The sequence below is a fragment of the Ranitomeya imitator genome, chromosome 2, assembly GCF_032444005.1.
Source record: "Ranitomeya imitator isolate aRanImi1 chromosome 2, aRanImi1.pri, whole genome shotgun sequence".
Lineage (NCBI taxonomy): Eukaryota > Metazoa > Chordata > Amphibia > Anura > Dendrobatidae > Ranitomeya > Ranitomeya imitator.
In genome coordinates this window covers 59297289-59317535 of record NC_091283.1, presented here as the reverse complement: position 1 = coordinate 59317535, position 20247 = coordinate 59297289, and positions in this window count along the sequence as shown.

Here is a 20247-nt window from a genome sequence, read left to right as displayed (position 1 = left end):
TGCTGGAATTAAAGAGATCTGAAAACCATAAAATAATCAAAGACCACCAAATCCAGACCCTCCCCGTCCCATGTGTCATACACCGGCCCCCCAGGTCCGACACTACATAACATGCATCAGTCTGACGGCACCTTTACTGCTGCACAAATGAGAAACCTACCTGTGAAACAGAATCGACTTCACCAAGGTCACGACGTCTCGGCTACTGTTATGCCCAGCACAAACAATGGCCAGGTGAATGAGCTATGAGAAAGTAACAGATACACGAGGAACTAATGAGGGACTGCCGCAGATAGATAATTCCCACCACAGTCCAGTAGAGCGATCACCACGGAGTGCGCCGGGGGTCAGCCATTCCTGGGGATCAGCTGGAGGTGTATGATCTATTTTTAAAGGGGCCGTCCAGGACTGTTCTATTGAGAACCAATAGGTGATCAATATCAGATGGGTAAGGGTCCGACACTCGGCCCCTCCACCGCTCAGCAGTTATCAGCTACCGCCACTGTGGGGTCTATGTTGCGTGCAGAGCTCAACACATCGTGTAGTGGCCGTCATTGGTAGTGCAGCTCAGCTCCTATTAAAGTGAATGTGACCTGAACCGCAGTACTGAGAAAGGCCACTACATGGTGCACGGATCTGTGGTGACCCAGCTTTATACACGGTAACATCCGGCCACAGCAGAAGTTGTAAATAGCTGATCAGTAAGTGTTCCAGACTCCCACCGATCTGGTATTGATGACCGATTCTGAACCACAGGCCATCAATATAAAATCCGGGTCAATATGTGACCGGACTTCTCAGCACAGTCAATATCATTCTCTCCATGTTTTCCTATTTCAACGTAGTGTTAAAGAAGGGATTTCCAACCTACTCAGGTGTTCTGTTTATTAGGTACCTGTTGTGAATTCTGTTGTCAAGCTCCCTCCTGTGGTCATGAATGGTACTTCGGATGGTTCTGTCCATGGGCTTCCTCTGTTGGTTGTGAGTGGGGCTGCGGCTTCTGAGTTTCCTTCCACAGGTGACGAGGTTAATTCGTTAGCTGGCTGCTCTATTTAACTCCACTTAGATCATTGCTCCATGCCACCTGTCAATGTTCCAGTATTGGTCTAGTTCACTCCTGGATCGTTCTTGTGACCGGTCTTCCCAGCAGAAGCTAAGTTCCTGCTTGTTTTTCTTTAGTTTGCTATTTTTCTGTCCAGCTTGCTATTTTGATTTTTGTCTTGCTTGCTGGAAGCTCTGGGACGCAGAGGGAGCGCCTCCGCACCGTGAGTCGGTGCGGAGGGTCTTTTGCGCCCTCTGCGTGGTCTTTTTGTAGTTTTTTGTGCTGACCGCAAAGTTACCTTTCCTATCCTCAGTCTGTTCAGTAAGTCGGGCCTCACTTTGCTAAATCTACTTCATCTCTGTGTTTGTATTTTCATCTTTACTCACAGTCATTATATGTGGGGGGCTGCCTTTTCTTTTGGGGAATTTCTCTGAGGCAAGGTAGGCTTTATTTTTCTATCTTCAGGGCTAGCTAGTTCCTTAGGCTGTGTCGAGTTGCATAGGGAGCGTTAGGAGCAATCCACGGCTATTTCTAGTGTGTGTGATAGGATTAGGGATTGCGGTCAGCAGAGTTCCCACGTCTCAGAGCTCGTCCTGTATTATTTGTAACTATCAGGTCATTCAGTGTGCTCTTAACCACCGGGTCCATTATTGTCCTAACCACCAGGTCATAACAGGTACCTACGCAATGAAGCAATAATCAGAGAGACACACGCTCGTTGTCTGTCCAAATAGTCTCTGGTCTTTTATTTTTAGGGCTGGGCTTATAAAGGCCCAAGATCAAAAGGAAATGTAGAGTTACATAATAGATTGGCATAAATGAAAGTCTTACACAATACATTGTAAAAAAAAACATCCTGGGATACAAGATGGATGTGGTGAAAGAATGCGGGGAGTTGTTGTTCATGTCTGTGGTTTTATGGGATGTTGGCTAGAACTACACATTTTTGGGTGTTTTCGGACAAATACAGATGGCCTTGACATATTCTGAGAAATGTTGACCCGAGTTATGTAGATATCTGGGAAACGGTACTAAATTTGACTCAGATGATAACGTTATGCAAGACTTGTTTTTCTGTAATTTTTTTTAGATATAATGAAAATGAAGATTAACCATTTCTTTAACAAAACTGCTATAATTTCTTTAACAGTAGTAAGAAAAGTTAAAAATAAGAGGAACACGTGAGCATTAAACTACAGGAAAAGCCAACAATAATTTATAATATAGCGGTGTATGAAGAGAGGGAAAGATTATATTATGGCTTCTTGTAGCAGCCACTAGAGGGAGCCTCAGCTTTACTGTATGTGGACAGCTTGTCAGCTCCCTCTGGTGGTGACTGCAGGAAGCACAACGTAATCAATCAGCTCCACTAATAATCTGCTCTCTTATCAGTTTCTGATAGTCTAAGAATTTACAACGCTGGGTGAAAGACGAACGTTTCATTTGAAATAAGCATGGACGTGCTGCTTATCTGAACATGTCTGAGCTACCTCCACTCTATGGTGAGCTTAAAGGGGTATACCACCCATAGATCTATATGGCATATTAACCTCTAGTAAACTGACAGCAGGTGGAGCACGCACACTGCAGAGCACGCAAACTGCACTACTATGGGCAGACAGGAAGTGCTTTTCTTTTTAACTATACACACGAAACCCTTATTACAGTACAACTCCCAGCATGACCAATGACCAAGCATGCAGGGAGTTGTGGTGCTGCAGGTTGCCGATCTCTGCCATATAAAGAATACATGCCCAGTAAATAACATCCTGTCCTGACGAGCCTCCTCACTCAGGAATGTGTAAATATTTTTGCCCGGATGGTGAGAAGTGCGGCAGACAGATAAGCGGCCGGAGGGGCACAGGTCACTCACCTTACATTTCTCAGTCAGACTCCTCTGGGAACAGCGACTACCGTTGTCTCCCGCCAGGTCCTCGCTCCGGAGTTCTCTCAGCTGAAGCCGCAGCCTTTGATTCTCCTCCTCAGCTTCCAGCAGTTTCATCTCCAGATCTTGCATGGAAGCTGTGGAGTTAAGACCCCTGAAGATGGTCCATCTAATGGAAGGGGCAGGAAATATGACAGATCCGTGAAGTAAGTATAAATGATGGGCGATTCATGGTGGAGCGCAGCCGAGCTTGAGAAAAACATGGAAAAATTAGCCCTGCTGAAGTGAATGGGGCCGAGCTGCAATAACACACACGATCTAAAGAAAGCCCCCATATTTGTAATACTGGTCAAACCCTTTAAGTCAATAAGGAGAATGGAATAAGCAATTCAAAGCCATGAGTCTGACCAGACGTGTATGAACATCTTTGAAATTCCATCTTTTAAATTACAGATTTTTAATTACTATGAATTAGACTAGAATTGGACTGGAATTGTAACATTTCACCCCCATACTACTTTATTTCTTCCTATCTTCCTATCTACTGTAATCCCTCCACCCAGTAAGGAACTAGTCATTTCTTCCTCCATCCTCCCCAGCCACCTCACCTCCTCCACAGAACTGTTCCTCCACATGCAATCCTTTCTCTCCAGGCACACACGGCCACATCATGACCTATCCAGCTCACACCTTCTAACACTCTGTCTGCTGCTCCTCATTGCTGGCGACATATCCCCAAATCCTGGCCCTCCTCATCACACCCCCACACTCATTTCTAATCCACTGCCACGATCCTCTACACGTCTTCGCAACCACAGTAACCTCATACCCATTCATCCAGCCCCCAACCCCCAATTTCGCTACCTGGAGCACTATGGAAAGCACGCTCTGTCTGCAATAAACTCTCTTTTATCCACGACCTCTTTATCAATAACAAACTCTCCTTCCTCGGCATCACTGAAACCTGGCTTACCCCCTCTGACTCAGCCCGTCCAGCCGATACTTCCTATGGTGGATTCCACCTCTCTCACACCCCTCGCCCCAGCAACAAACGTGGTGGAGGGGTTGGTTTGCTCCTGTCCGATACCTGCTCCTTTACCCCAATTCCACTACCACCCTGTGCTACTCTTCCCTCGTTCGAGGTGCACTCCGTCCGCATCTACTCCCCCTCCAATCTCCAGCTGGCTGTCATCTACCGCCCCCCAGAACTAGCCATCTCCACCTTTCTTGACCACTTCACGACCTGGCTACTTCATTTCCTCTCAGCCGACATCCCCACTATCATCATGGGAGACTTCAATATCCCCATTGACACTTCCACCTCAGCCGCCTCTAAACTTTTATCGCTCACTTTCTCCTTTGGTCTCACTCAACGGTCATCTGCAGCCACCCATAAAGATGGCCACACATTTGACCTCATCTTCACCTGCCTCTGTTCCCTTACTAATCTCACTAACTCACCCCTCCCACTGTCTGACCACAACCTACTGACATTTTCTTCTCTCTCCCCTCCTAGCGCACAACCTCCACTCCACAAACTCACTCACCCTCGCAGAAATCTCAAACACCTCAATTTACAATCACTCTCTGAGTCTCTTCTCCCTCTTACAGACATAGCTTCCTTCCATGACACAGATGCTGCTGCCTCTTTTTATAACACCACAATTAACAGCAACACTCGATTCGGCCGCCCCACTCATGCATAGCAAAACACGTAGAATCAACAGGCAGCCCTGGCAAACCAACCTGGCAAAAGAACTGAGACGGGCTTCCAGGATCGCTGAACGGCGATTGAAGAGATCTCGTTCTGCTGAGCACTTCACTGCATACAATCAGTCCCTCGCCAGCTTCAAGTCCGCGCTCACTGCCTCAAAACAAACTTTCTTCTGATCTCTCATATCCTCCCTGACTCACAACCCTAAACAATTCTCTACTCCGTCAGTAGTGTATCATCGGGTGGTTTCGTCAAACTCAATTTGACAGGTTGTCCCGCCCCTATCAGAGTGTATCAAAGTGTGTAACCCACTCCCAGCCCCTGTCAGCCATCTGTCCCTGTGTGTCTGGCTGATTTCCCCTTTTGATATAGTTTGATATTGTTAATTTGATACAGTGATTATTATCCCAGTATTTGTTTGTTTTTCTATTAGATTTTTATATGTAGCTGCTGTGCGATTATTCTGTAATCATGGCAGTGTGTTTTATTACCAATGAGCACATATAGTGCAAAATTGTGTTTTATAACACACCATTCTGTTTATTTTATATCCTATTAGATTTTCATATTATATGTAGTTGTTTGTGAGTTTGCTTCTGTAAAATGTAATTTAGAACCAGTGTTTCTGCCGGCAGTCCATAATGCTCAACATATGGTCATTTCATTTACACAGAGCCGGTGTCTATTCCTTACTTAACTACAAACAGATGTAGCTCTGCAAGACTGTGCACATTATGTATATGGACATGTTACAACACCACGCCTGTGTTTCTGCACTATTATTTGATACTGGTATTCTCATTTTATATGTGTTTTATAACACAGTTTCTCATTTTCAACATCACGCCTACATTATATGCAATGCTTAATAGAATAGTGTGTGATAGTATAATTCTCAATATTATGAAAAATGCCAGTCATTGTATGAGTTTTAAAAGACTTTATTAAAGTATGTATCAGACACAATACATTGTATGTGGATTACAGCATGATATACAATAACATACAGCAGGGGTGAGTGTAATAAAAATACGAGCCTTAATAATAAAAAATGCTATCCAGCTGCCTGTTACAAGTGCTTCTCAGGGCGCTGACCACTACACATTTAGAATGAAGCAGTGACAGCATAATTTTTCTGCGTGTCCAGGGGCTGTGTTAGGTGGGATATCCAACTACATGCTCGGGGTGGTTAACAGATAAAATAGCCACAAGCACAGAGACGCCTCATCCTGTACAGATAATGTCCAGTGTTAGAGTGATGCAGCAATGCGGCCAGCTAACCACAGGCACACTTTGCAATGTTAGCTAAATCTCAATATTGTATGATAGTGTAATTCTCAATATTGTATGTTGTAATTCGCAATCAAAACTGACAACGGACCTAGCACAACTGTGCACAAAGACACATACATTTTTGATGAAAAAGATGACGAGTGTTATAATGGGTCTTTAAAGTTGCTAATTTTGATGACACAAACTCTGATACGATTCTATCATTTCTTTGCAAGTCAGAAGTGAAACACTGTAAAAGCTTCTTGAATCAGACGGGCCCGGACATGTACTGGCTTAAGCAGTGGGACACATCTGGCACTGCAGGATCTGAGTCCATGGTGGCGTAGTGTGTTACTTATGGTAGGCCTTGTTACCTTGGTCCCAGCTTTCTGCAGTTCATTTACTAGGTCCCCCCGCGTGGTTCTGGGATTTTTGCTCACCGTTCTTGTGATCATTCTGACCCCACGGGGTGGGATTTTGCGTGGAGCCCCAGATCGAGGGAGATTATCAGTGGTCTTGTATGTCTTCCATTTTCTAATTATTGCTCCCACTGTTGATTTCTTCACTCCAAGCTGGTTGGCTATTGCAGATTCAGTCTTCCCAGCCTGGTGCAGGGCTACAATTTTGTTTCCGGTGTCCTTTGACAGCTCTTTGGTCTTCACCATAGTGGAGTTTGGAGTCAGACTGTTTGAGGGTGTGCACAGGTGTCTTTTTATACTGATAACAAGTTTAAACAGGTGCCATTACTACAGGTAATGAGTGGAGGAAAGAGGAGACTCTTAAAGAAGAAGTTACAGGTCTGTGAGAGCCAGAAATCTTGATTGTTTGTTTCTGACCAAATACTTATTTTCCACCATAATATGCAAATAAAATGTTAAAAAAAACAGACAATGTGATTTTCTGGATTTTTTTTTCTCAGTTTGTCTCCCATAGTTGAGGTCTACCTATGATGTAAATTACAGACGCCTCTCATCTTTTTAAGTGGTGGAACTTGCACTATTGCTGACTGACTAAATACTTTTTTGCCCCACTGTATATACAATAATGGCCACATACACTACTATACAAATCCTGGATTTGCGCGTTCTGATAATAATAAGAGTCACAATTCTTGTTCAGGAATGTCACAAAATCGCGTGGAAAGATAATATTGTCTGCACGAAAGCCGTAACTATCAAAAAATATGCCCGTCTTATCATCGCAGAGTACGATTAATACCCAGTGGCGTCCAGCTTGATTCGCCGGGTCTGTATTCACGATATATGCCGCGGGTCTCTGAGTCACTCTTTCTTCCGGAAGCAAATCACACGGAAACACACCGGCGAATATGCGATCTGTATAATTATCGGCCCTCACTACAGACTGCCCATCGTTACTTAATTAAAATCGTACAGGATCTCTCGCCTATTATTAATTTCCAGAATGGTGTGGTTGACTGCAAAAACAATCATATTTATCGTGTGGGGTGTCGCTAGCGCAAAGCGGACTTCAGCACGTAGGTTACCTGTTTTAATGAGCGAGAAGTGGCCTCCAGGCTCTTGATCAGGCAATAAATCAAAAGCAAATAGAGTGAATCCAGCCATAAATTCTTCACGATCTATCGCCATGGCACAATCAGCCTTTTGCTTGCCAGATATATGGGCAAGCGCCATATACTCTCTGATGGCTAAATCATCATTAAAATTAGGATTATAAGGTCTCGTGGGTATCTGTTGGCAATCCAGATATAATGCCGCGTGGTTGACGTGGTAGTGGTGGAAGTGCAATGGGTTTTTCGTGTAAGAACCGCTGAACCCCTCATTATCTACAAACCCCAATATAACAGTTTTTGGTATCTGTCCTAGGAAGAGGTTCTCGTGGTTCGTGATCCGTGTCCCTGCGGCGATGCTGTACACTTTCATGCATGTTCGGTCAATAGCGTACTTGGCTTTTGCGGATAGGAGGGCCTGGCTGTGGCCGATTCGGGCAGCCGGAGATAGCTGCACTCTTTTCACATAGAGAGCCGCTTGCGAGATTTGCACCTTCAGCGGCTCGGCTTCTGCGGACATAAGGCAGAAAGCATCCTAATGTAAGGATTTGGACTGTACATCTGTTCCTGTCTTCTGTTGCCCTCAGTTCAGCTACTTTTGCCCTTACCTAAGATGGAGTCACTGGCCTCATGGGGGCCATCTTGCTTCCTGTCAGACTTTCCCTGTTCCTGTCTGTGGTGTATATAAGGGAGCTCTGTATATTACTCATTGCTTGAGTATCTTGTTCCTGAACTTGTGATCAAGCTGGAAGAACTGCTATCTTGCTGGTTCTTTGTTACCTTAGGATACCCCGTCTGTCTCCGGATCTACATCTCTTCATCGTAAGAAATGTTTCCCTGGATCTGCTCTGCACTCCGGCCTGGTCTCCAGGTCTCTGGACCTGACATACTTGGACTTCCACGGTCTGTACACGTGCTTACTGCTTATCCAGCTCTGTCTGCTACTAACCTGCTGTGTCATAGCTGTTTACCTGCATACCATCATAAATATTCTTGAACTCTTAACCTGTTGTCTCTCGGCCTCTTTTCTGACCCATGATACTGATCTCCACTGCACCTAGCACTAAGTTTATAGCACCTTATTTCTTGTTAACTTAACCTTAAGGTCAAGGCCATTCAATATTAACTTTGGTTGGTTAAATATATCCCCAAAAATGGGCCCCAAGAGGTCGACCGGCTTTGAGTGAGAAGTTGCATTGGCTCTTTTGATAAACCCTGCATTTGCGCCATCCAAGCACCTGTCATTATGATGGCCCGCAGTGTCTTTATAGAACCAGCTGTAAATTGTGATGACAGCGTCTGCGAGCTGTAATTTAAAAGGGTCTCTATGTACGCTCTATAGCTGTAGAGATTGTCCGATTGTGAGATAAGTCGGTCTCCCAGAGTAATATCGACCTGGTTAAAAAGAGTGGCTAGAGGGTAGTTTATGAGCGCCACACGCGCACCATCGGCGATAGCCGTATTATCATGCTTCACGATGCGACAGCTTATGTACAGCAGCATGTTGTTCAGATCATAATAATAATCGCCCCCCCAGATATGAAAAATTCCAACGGTCCATTGTCTGACAGAGCCGTAACCGGTTGTACTTCTACAAATAGAGATTTCTCTATACTAGTTTGTGTCGGGGGTACGCCAAAAATATCCAGTTCAGATTTTGCGCACTCTACAGAAGCGTCATGCAGGAAAGCCATGATAACTGAGTAGAAGATGTCGTCCACAGAGCGTCTTACTCGTTTCTGATGGGGGCGTCTCTTGGTTGTAGTTTTATTCATGAGCATCGGCGGTAAAGGTGGGCAAGCGCGCCTCTTTCTTTTTTGTGCTTTTTAGCGACATAAATTATCCCAGATCCGTCTTGCTGAGGTTGTGTATTTATCCGATTCATAAGGGCCGTTGAGGCGGTAGTTACCGCGTCTTTTGCGATGTTCCGGACCGCTATCTTAACGTGCGGTTTTACTAATTCTAGGCCTTTTCTGAAAAGCGGCACGGCACGGCGAAATAAGCCTTTAAATATCCCGGCCAGGCCAGAGCCATACATGTAATCGCTCCCGCGGAACCCCTCTAGCCCGTGCCCCGACTGGGCAGTATAGTAGCGGGCATAAACAGCGGGATCTCTATACACCCTTTGAGACACCATTTTATCGTGTCAATACTGTCGCGGTCTAAAATGTAATCGCACTATACACTTTCCGTATCTGAATTTAACCGGCGTACCCTGGTCCGACATGACTGTAATGTTTATGGAGTCAAAGTGTTGTTTGCACAGCGGTATGTAATCGGGACGCGAGTAGCGCACCGTGACAATATCATTATCATCGCCGCTAACTTCTACGGTTCGTAACAGTTGAACGTAACTGTCCCCTACAAGCTGATGTTGAATTATATCAGTGTATACAAAAAGCGAATAAAAACAAGCCTTTGAATCGGGGTAAAAGCGGCGATTCCACGGCATTAAAGCAACGGGGAAGTCATCGACGGTCTGTAGGCCGAAAATAAATTTTAGCTTAGTACCCAGAGCAAACTGTATAGGGGCTGGGTCGGGCAGGATCACCTTTTGGCGTAGCTCATCATACCGTATTCTGTAGGCAGGCATGGATAAATTCAGCGCTTCTATTCGGGCATTGACCGCGCCAACCAGCTTAAGAATGTTCGAGTAAAATCCTGATTTTATATGATCATGTTCTAACGGCTCGGTGTGTCTAGCCACGTAGAAGTTCCCTTCAAAAGCCTCAAACGTTTTACACGTATGGGGGTACTGTATTTCCGTTAACGCCACTTCATAAGCGGCTGAAAGATGAACGGCCCTTGCTAACTTGGTATTGTAGCTCGATATGGTGTTTTCGGGGTAGATTTTGATTGAGGAATTGCTGGGTAATGTGACAAAAAACAAACCAGCTTCCATGGTTATATATCTGTCAACTCCGAAACCGGGATCCAACTATTGAATTTTTCGGGGTAGCCCAGCCATTTGACAAAGCAGTGACTCTCACCCCTGACACGTTTTTTTTCTCAAAATCTTTTCTACTCTGCAGACACGATTCTCATCCATAGATATTTTTTGCAGCTCTTCCTTATAAAATGACCCCTCTACAGCGTCGCCGGCTAAATCACTAATTTTATAAAGAGGTTTATGAAATTTATTGGAGACGGCGGTAATTAAAAAAATCTCTTCGCTGTACGATTTTTTAATAGCTCTTACAGAAGATCCCTTTATAGCGGGAAATTCTGACATGATCTCCAATCTTTAAAGACGGTTTAATAGGCTTATTAGTAATAGTAGAACTGTAAATATTTTGCCAGATTTGCAGAGCGTTTTTCTCTGTCACAGCAGCAGGACTACAGCGTATGGTAGAATGACAAGTATGATTGTAGCTATGCACCAAATCCGGTAAAATATCAATATACCTAAAGGTATTATGCTGCGTAAAATAGCGCCACATATGGGTTTTTAATGTGCGATTAAAACGCTCTACCATAGCGGCCTTTACGTCATTGTTGGTAAAAAAGTGGTGAATATTATGCATATTACATAGTTGCTTGAGTTGTGAATTTATAAATTCTTTGCCGCGATCCATCTGCAGTTTCTTCGGTATGCGCTTATCATTTTGAAATATTAATTCGAACGATCTGGCTACACTCGCACCGGTCTTGTTTGATAAGGCCACACACCATGCGTATCTCGATAGAGTATCAATCACCGTCAGGATGTATTTGACATTATCATTTTCCCTTGAATAGTCAATTAAACTTACGAGGTCCGCCTGCCACGTCGCATCAATGTCCGAGACGTAAATTTTATTTGTCAAAAAGCGTTTTCTAGCAGGTTTGTGTAGCGTGTAGGTGTCTTGTTTATTCAACCAGTCAGCCACATCAGATTTCTTTATTCCGCGGTCTCTTGTCTCTCTAAATAATTTGTCAATTCCGCAGAATGACCCGGGTGCTTTAGGCGTAAAATATTGTTTCTCTAATAATGGTCATACGAATTAGACGTCATGACTGAATAAAATGATTGTGTGTCGATAATCAACAACCGCCTGCTTCTTTCAGAAATTCAATTGTATAAAATTTCCGGTTTTAATCCGACTATATCATGCTTGAGTTAATACAAGCAATAATTGTCTGATATTTATACAGTAGGTACAAATTTGGTTGTGCTGTATAATATAGTTTTACGGTATAACCCGTATTTATGGTGTAAAATTAATATAGAAAGGCTTATCCGTATTACCTATGTTTTGCTTAGTATAAACATATTTATGCAGCAGTCGCAAATTTATTTGTTACGGTATATAAAATGTGTTTGTCTGTGGTGTAAAATTAATATAGATAGCGCAAAAAATTTCCACAGATAATTTATTTTAGATGGAATCCCTAAATTTTTCGGCTTTTTCCGACCTAGTTGAGGATTCGCTATTAGGTATGTTTCAAGCTTTATATAAATACAACTGTTAGTGTGCCATTCTAAGTAAGGGCTGTTTTGTATATTATTTTTATATTGTTTTATTCTTTCTTGTTTAAGATGAACTTATGAGGACCATCCCCGATAATTTTTTAAACGCCTTCAGCGTGCCTGCTCTGGAATGTGATACACCTGGAGCTGAGTATACTAACAATAATGAAGCTGACGCAGCTGTATGGGATTTGCCGCAAGACATCATAGGTGCGTTGTGTGTCTGTGTGTGTGTGTGTGTATATATCTTTTAAGTATTTAGATGTGTAAATATATATTAATTTTTACAGATGTCGAGCTGAATATCTTATAAGTATTTAGACGTGTAAATATGTATTAATTCTTTACAGATATCGACCTGATTCCAGAACCAATTATCTCGGAACACAATCAGATGTCCGCTGAAGACCTGTTGTACCAGACCCCCACACCGAGAAACAGCCCTGTTTCTAGAACCCCTAAAAAACCGCGAGGGCCTGCGAGCAAGAAAGGAAAAGGTAGCAATCGTATGAAAACGTGTTTTTGCACAACCACTCTGAGAAAACCCCCCTCGCCTCTACTAAGTCCTATATCTTTATTTATAGCTTGTAAAGTGAAGCCTAGGAGAAGTGTATACACAAAAGAAAATATACCGCAGCTAATGAAGAACCTCACAGAAGCTCCAGAATCCGTCACAGCAATCATCCACCCATGTGTATATCAAAATATACACTTACGGGCTAGCGATGTGCGCTAGCCCGTAAGTGTATATTTTGATATACATGCACAGTCTCTGTACAATCAATGATACACAGGCTTCTACAATGAGAACCTGGACCCACAGACACCCCAGCTGTCGTCACAAGAGTCAGAACAGCATTCACATAGCCGAGACAACCATGCAGATGCCACGCCTGCATCTACACAAAATTCACAAGCCTCAGACGTTAACGCTGCCGCTGATGGTAATGTGCGGAGCACCGATCATACAGTGTTTTTGCAACACATCCATCATCAAAGGGCCCTCCGCAATTTCAACGGCCATATACATACAGATCATTTTAGATTTGTAAATTTGGAGCGTGTACGATCATTTGAAGAGGGCGTGAGTATTGTTCATGACGGCATTCAGGCATTGCTGGATAGAATCATCAGGGACATTGAACCTGGTGACTTTGTACAGTTAAGGCTTGAATGTGACGATACTTTAGACCCTATTTTCACTACAAAACAAACCCATGAAGATTTTAATTCTGAATCTTTTTTTAAATGCTGTTGCCAGCACACTTCAAAGTAACGCTGAATGCATATCATCCAATTCGCTAAAGCTAGTCGTCACCATCATTAAAAATAGCGGTGGTGTAAAAAGGCACTTGAAATCTATAGTGAACAGTCAGATCATTAAACAAAAGAGGCAGCGGCTGTATGATTTTAACACAACAAAAACACAAACATTTTTATGGCGTGTTTTACAACAGCGTATGCTCGGTTAGAGCTCTATTCGCTGCTGGACCGTCTGCAGGAGCGGTGCCTTTATCACAACACAGATTCAGTTATTTTTGTACAGAGAGATAGTGAGTGGCAGCCGCCTTTAGGCGGTTACCTGTGGGGAACTGACCAGTGAAATACCCGGTGGTACACACATCACAGAATTTGTATCCGCGGGCCCCAAAACTCACGGATACAAATTCAACACCGGTAAAACTGTCTTAACAGTTAAGGGGATAACACTAAATGTTGGTAACTCTCAATCTATTAATTTCAACAGTCTAAAAGATCTAGTTCTGGACTACCCGCGCAATTCTGCCACAGAAACTGAGAAACATATTATCGTACAGCAGGTGCCTTTTGGGTATTAGTCGAGTATTGTGATGGATACGCGTCTGCAACACCCATTCTCATGCATTCGAGCAGGACCGTCTAATTCTGGAAAGAGCTATTTTGTAAAACAACTGCTATATAATATTGAAACTAATTTTTCTCAGAAACCTGATAATATTGTTTGGTTTTATTCGTGTTGGCAAAAACTATATGATGAAATCTCTCTCTTTTCCCTACGCCAGAGTTGTGGAGGGTCTGCCGAATACATTCGTAGATGACGAATTATTCCCGCCGGAGAAGGTGAATTTGGCTATTGTTGATGATCTCATGGAGAGTGCTAGTGAAAATTGTGAGATAGAAAAAGCCTTTACCAAGTATGTGCACCACAGAAATCTCATCATTTTCTTCCTGGTACAAAACATATTTTATCAGGGTAAGAAAAGCCGCACGATAAATTTAAACACAAAATACATGGTGCTTTTTAATAACCCCCGAGATAAATTACAAATTTTAACTCTAGCTCGGCAGATGTATCCCGGAAAAACACGTTTTTTCCTAGAAGCTTTTGAGGATGCCACGCAGGAGCCTTATGGGTATTTGCTTGTAGATTTGAGAGCTAATACCCCTGAGGATCAGCGCTTAAGGACCGGATTGTTTCCACCAGCGTTGCCTGCTTTCTATGTTCAAAAGAAAAACAGAGGATCTTCGCTTAAGGACCGGATTGTTTCCACCAGCGTTGCCTGCTGTCTATGTTCAAAAGAAAAACACTTCTAAAAAGTGAATTTTACACGGTATCAGACATTCTACGCTGTGTGCTTTGTGATGTAAAGTTGTCTGAGAGACTCCGGCGTAACTGGGCTCTCTTAAAAACTCTGGTGAAAGCAACCCCCGCTGTCAGAAAGTCTATTTTGAGCAATGCAAGCAATGATTTAATTACAGCCATAGGCGAGATTGCTTTAAACATCTTAGATTCCGCTGAAAGAGCGTCAAAAAGGCATATTAAAGAAGTGGCGTAAAGCTATAAGAACCCTGAGCGACAGGTCTCAGCCCATAAAGAAAAAGAAGCGCCTACTAAAGCAGGCAGGTGGGTTTATCGGCAATCTTTTAGCTTTTGCAATTCCAATAATAACAAGCTTGCTCGCAGGAAAATAATGGAGCATACAGAGAAAATGTATCTAGTCCCCAAACAGGAGCTAGACAAACTAAGACCCAGTGCTACAGATAACATACGCGACAGTGTTATTCAACGCCTTGATGGTGAAATTAGCGACATTTTACAACGTCGTGACATTCCCGATGATGTGAAAATTAAAATGTATAGCTCCGTGCTACAGCGCTACTTGGTACATACGAGGCACAGCTCAAAAGAAGTAACGGCTTTAAATCTCACTAGCACTCCTGATCCTGATCAGCAACAATTGTCAAATACCGACTCTGATAAAAATCAAGAGATCGCTGAAATTGTCAGCCATATAAACCAAAGATATAAAAAGAATGCTGAATTTTTACTAAACAGGTTACTGCAGAATAAAAATGTTACAGCCTGGAATAATAAAGCTGAATTTATTTTCAAAGGATCCGTAATACCAGGGTCTAACTTACTGGATTTGGTACGTAGTACAATGCAGAGTCATGCTCTGTCCAGCAGAAATTTACCTCCGGGTTGGGATTCATTTATGCAGGCTATGGCCGAGCTAAATATACCGTCTACAGTTGTGGGTAATCCCGCTACTAGGAAGCTTTTAGATGAGCTAAAAATTTCCAGCAGTGAGACATGCTCTGTATCTACACCGCAGAAGCTATCTCCGACGCCCTGTACAACTCAATCTTTACATTTCCCGTCATTAGGCACCACACGAGGAACTCTGCTGCCTAAAAAAAGGTCTCTACCGATACTACAAACCATGTGGCTCACGATGTAAAGAATGTACTGGATAAATGCTGTACTCGGCTTGTAACACTATATTATTTATTTTGTAAGAAGTGTAATGATGTTTTTACTTTGTATATTCTGTAAGAATTTTTATATTATTGAAATGTCTTTGAGATGTACAGGTCCTTCTCAAAAAATTAGCATATAGTGTTAAATTTCATTATTTACCATAATGTAATGATTACAATTAAACTTTCATATATTATAGATTCATTATCCACCAACTGAAATTTGTCAGGTCTTTTATTGTTTTAATACTGATGATTTTGGCATACAACTCCTGATAACCCAAAAAACCTGTCTCAATAAATTAGCATATTTCACCCATCCAATCAAATAAAAGTGTTTTTTAATAACAAACAAAAAAACCATCAAATAATAATGTTCAGTTATGCACTCAATACTTGGTCGGGAATCCTTTGGCAGAAATGACTGCTTCAATGCGGCGTGGCATGGAGGCAATCAGCCTGGGACACTGCTGAGATGTTATGGAGGCCCAGGATGCTTCAATAGCGGCCTTAAGCTCATCCAGAGTGTTGGGTCTTGCGTCTCTCAACTTTCTCTTCACAATATCCCACAGATTCTCTATGGGGTTCAGGTCAGGAGAGTTGGCAGGCCAATTGAGCACAGTAATACCATGGTCAGTAAACCATTTACCAGTGGTTTTGGCACTGTGAGCAGGTGCCAGGTCGTGCTGAAAACTGAAATCTTCATCTCCATAAAGCATTTCAGCCGATGGAAGCATGAAGTGCTCCAAAATCTCCTGATAGCTAGCTGCATTGACCCTGCCCTTGATGAAACACAGTGGACCAACACCAGCAGCTGACATGGCACCCCACACCATCACTGACTGTGGGTACTTGACACTGGACTTCAGGCATTTTGGCATTTCCTTCTCCCCAGTCTTCCTCCAGACTCTGGCACCTTGATTTCCGAATGACATGCAAAATTTGCTTTCATCAGAAAAAAGTACTTGGGACCACTTAGCAACAGTCCAGTGCTGCTTCTCTGTAGCCCAGGTCAGGCGCCTCTGCCGCTGTTTATGGTTCAAAAGTGGCTTTACCTGGGGAATGCGGCACCTGTAGCCCATTTCCTGCACACGCTTGTGCACGGTGGCTCTGGATGTTTCCGCACCAGACTCAGTCCACTGCTTCCTCAGGTTCCCCAAGGTCTGGAATCGGTCCTTCTCCACAATCTTCCTCAGGGTCCGGTCTCCTATTCTCGTTGTACAGCGTTTTCTGCCACATTGTTTCCTTCCAACAGACTTACCATTGAGGTGCCTTGATACAGCACTCTGGGAACAGCCTATTTGTTGAGAAATTTCTTTCTGGGTCTTACCCTCTTGCTTGAGGGTGTCAATGATGGCCTTCTTGACATCTGTCAGGTCGCTAGTCTTACCCATGATGGGGGTTTTGAGTAATGAACCAGGCAGGGAGTTTATAAAAGCCTCAGGTATCTTTTGCATGTGATTAGAGTTAGTTAGTTGATTCAGAAGATTAGGGTAATAGGTCGTTTAGAGAACCTTTTCTTGATATGCTAATTTATTGAGACAGGTTTTTTGGGTTATCAGGAGTTGTATGCCAAAATCATCAGTATTAAAACAATAAAAGACCTGACAAATTTCAGTTGGTGGATAATGAATCTATAATATATGAAAGTTTAATTGTAATCATTACATTATGGTAAATAATGAAATTTAACACTATATGCTAATTTTTTGAGAAGGACCTGTATTTATTTTGCAACAATAAAATCTTTTAAACTTTTACAATATCGTGTCTTTGCTTTTTATAAACGTATAAAACACACCGCTTCATACTTGCGGGTGTTGTAACATGGGGCATATTATATCAGCAGTAGTGAGGGCCGATAATTATACAGAGCGCATATTCGCCGGTGTGTTTCCATGTGATTTGCTTCCGGAAGAAAGAGTGACTCAGAGACCCGCGGCATATATCGTGAATACAGACCCGGCGAATCAAGCTGGACGCCACTGGGTATTAATCGTACTCTGCGATGATAAGACGGGCATATTTTTTGATAGTTACGGCTTTCGTGCGGACAATATTATCTTTCCACGTGATTTTTTGACATTCGTGAACAAGAATTGTGACTCTTATTGTTATCAGAACGCGCAAATCCAGGATTTGTATAGTAGTGTATGTGGCCATGATTGTATATATGTATTACACCATTTAGCACGCGGGTTACCATTCAAGAAGCTTTTACAGTGTTTCACTTCTGACTTGCAAAGAAATGATAGAATCGTATCAGAGTTTGTGACATCAAAATTAGCAACTTTAAAGACCCGTTATAACACTCGTCATCTTTTTCATGAAAAATGTATGTGTCTTTGTGCACAGTTGTGCTAGGTCCGTTGCCAGTTTAGATTGCGAATTACAACATACAATATTGAGAATTACACTATCATACAATATTGAGATTTAGCTAACATTGCAAAGTGTGACTGTGGTTAGCTGGCCGCATTGCTGCATCACTCTAACACTGGACATTATCTGTACAGGATGAGGCGTCTCTGTGCTTGTGGCTATTTTATCTGTTAACCACCCCGAGCATGTAGTTGGATATCACACCTAACACAGCCCCTGGACACGCAGAAAAATTATGCTGTCACTGCTTCATTCTAAATATGTAGTGGTCAGCGCCCTGAGCAGCACTTGTAACAGGCAGCTGGATAGCATTTTTTTATTATTAAGGCTCGTATTTTTATTACACTCACCCCTGCTGTATGTTATTGTATATCATGCTGTAATCCACATACAATGTATTGTGTCTGATACATACTTTAATAAAGTCTTTTAAAACTCATACAATGACTGTCATTTTTCATAATATTAAGAATTATACTATCACACACTATTCTATTAAGCATTGCATATAATGTAGGCGTGATGTTGAAAATGAGAAACTGTGCTATAAAACACATATAAAATAAGAATACCAGTATAAAATAATAGTGCAGAAACACAGGCGTGGTGTTGTAACATGTCCATATACATAATATGCCCATGCACTGAGCCTGGTGTGTTATAAAACACATAAAATGAGAATACCAGTATCAAATAATGGTGCAGAAACACAGGCTCATTTTTTTTGTCATCGGGTTATCAAATAAGAGTAAACTTAATACAACATATAATGACCAAGTAGTCGCATTTTGATAGTGACATTTAACATTTTGATAGAGACATACATAATATACCAGGATAAAATACATTGTGCTACACAACAACATGATAATAATAGCCTGGCAATCAAACCTTGCAAGCTCACAAACAACTACATATAATATGAAAATCTAATAGAATATAAAATAAACAGCATGGTGTGTTATAAAACACAATTTTGCACTATATGTGCTCATTGGTAATAAAACACACTGCCCTGATTACAGAATGCAATCTCACAACAACTACATATAAAAATCTAATATAGAAACAAACAAATACTGGGATAATAATCACTGGATCAAATTAACAATATCAAACTATATCAAAAGGGGAAATCAGCCAGACACACAGGGACAGCTGGCTGACAGGGGCTGGGAGGGGTTACACATTTTGATACACTCTGATAGGGGCGGGTCCACCTGTCAAATTGAGTTTGACGAAACCACCCGATGATACACTACTTCCGTCCCTCAGCATCTCCTCCCTCCCCTCTCATTTCAGCTGAAGAATTTGACTCTTTCTTTAAGCAGAAGATAGATAACATCAGACAAAGCTTTGGCCCGCAGCCCCCAATGCCCCTCCTCTTGACTTCTCAGCCCTGTTCCAAAGCCAGCTTCTCCACCATTACAGACGATCAGCTCTCCATCCAGCTATCAAGATCACATCTCACCACTTGCACTCTTGACCCGCTCCCATCCCACCTCATCCCTAACCTCGCAAAAGTCTTCATCCCAACCCTAACACAACACTTCAACCTCTCACTTACAAACGTTGTCTTCCCCTCATCCTTCAAACACGCATCAATCACACCTATCCTCAAAAACCCCTCCCTCGACCCATCCTCTGTGTCCAGCTATCGCCTGATATCCCTTCTCCCTTATGCCTCAAAACTACTGGAACAGCATGTCCATCTTGAACTGTCCTCCCAACTCTCCTCCTGCTCCCTCTTTGACCGGTTACAATCTGGCTTCTGAACACATCACTCAACTGAAACTGCCCTAACTAAAGTGACCAATGACCTACTAACCGCCAAGAGCAAGCGACACTACTCTGTCCTCCTCCTCCTGGACCTGTCTTCTGCCTTGGACACTGTGGACCACTCCCTCCTGTTACAGATCCTCTCATCTCTTGGCATCACAGACTTGGCCCTATCCTGGATCTCATCATATCTAACAGACTGGACATTCAGTGTCTCCCTCTCCCACACCACTTCATCTCGCCTCCTGTCTGTCGGTGTTCCCCAAGGCTCAGTTCTAGGACCCCTACTCTTCTCCATCTACACTTTTGGCCTGGGACAGCTCATGGTTTACAATATCATCTCTACGCTGATGACACGCAGATCTACCTATCTGGACCCAACCTCACTTCCATACTGACCAAAATATCACAATGTCTGTCTGCTATTTCATCCTTCTTTTCTGCTCGTTTTCTA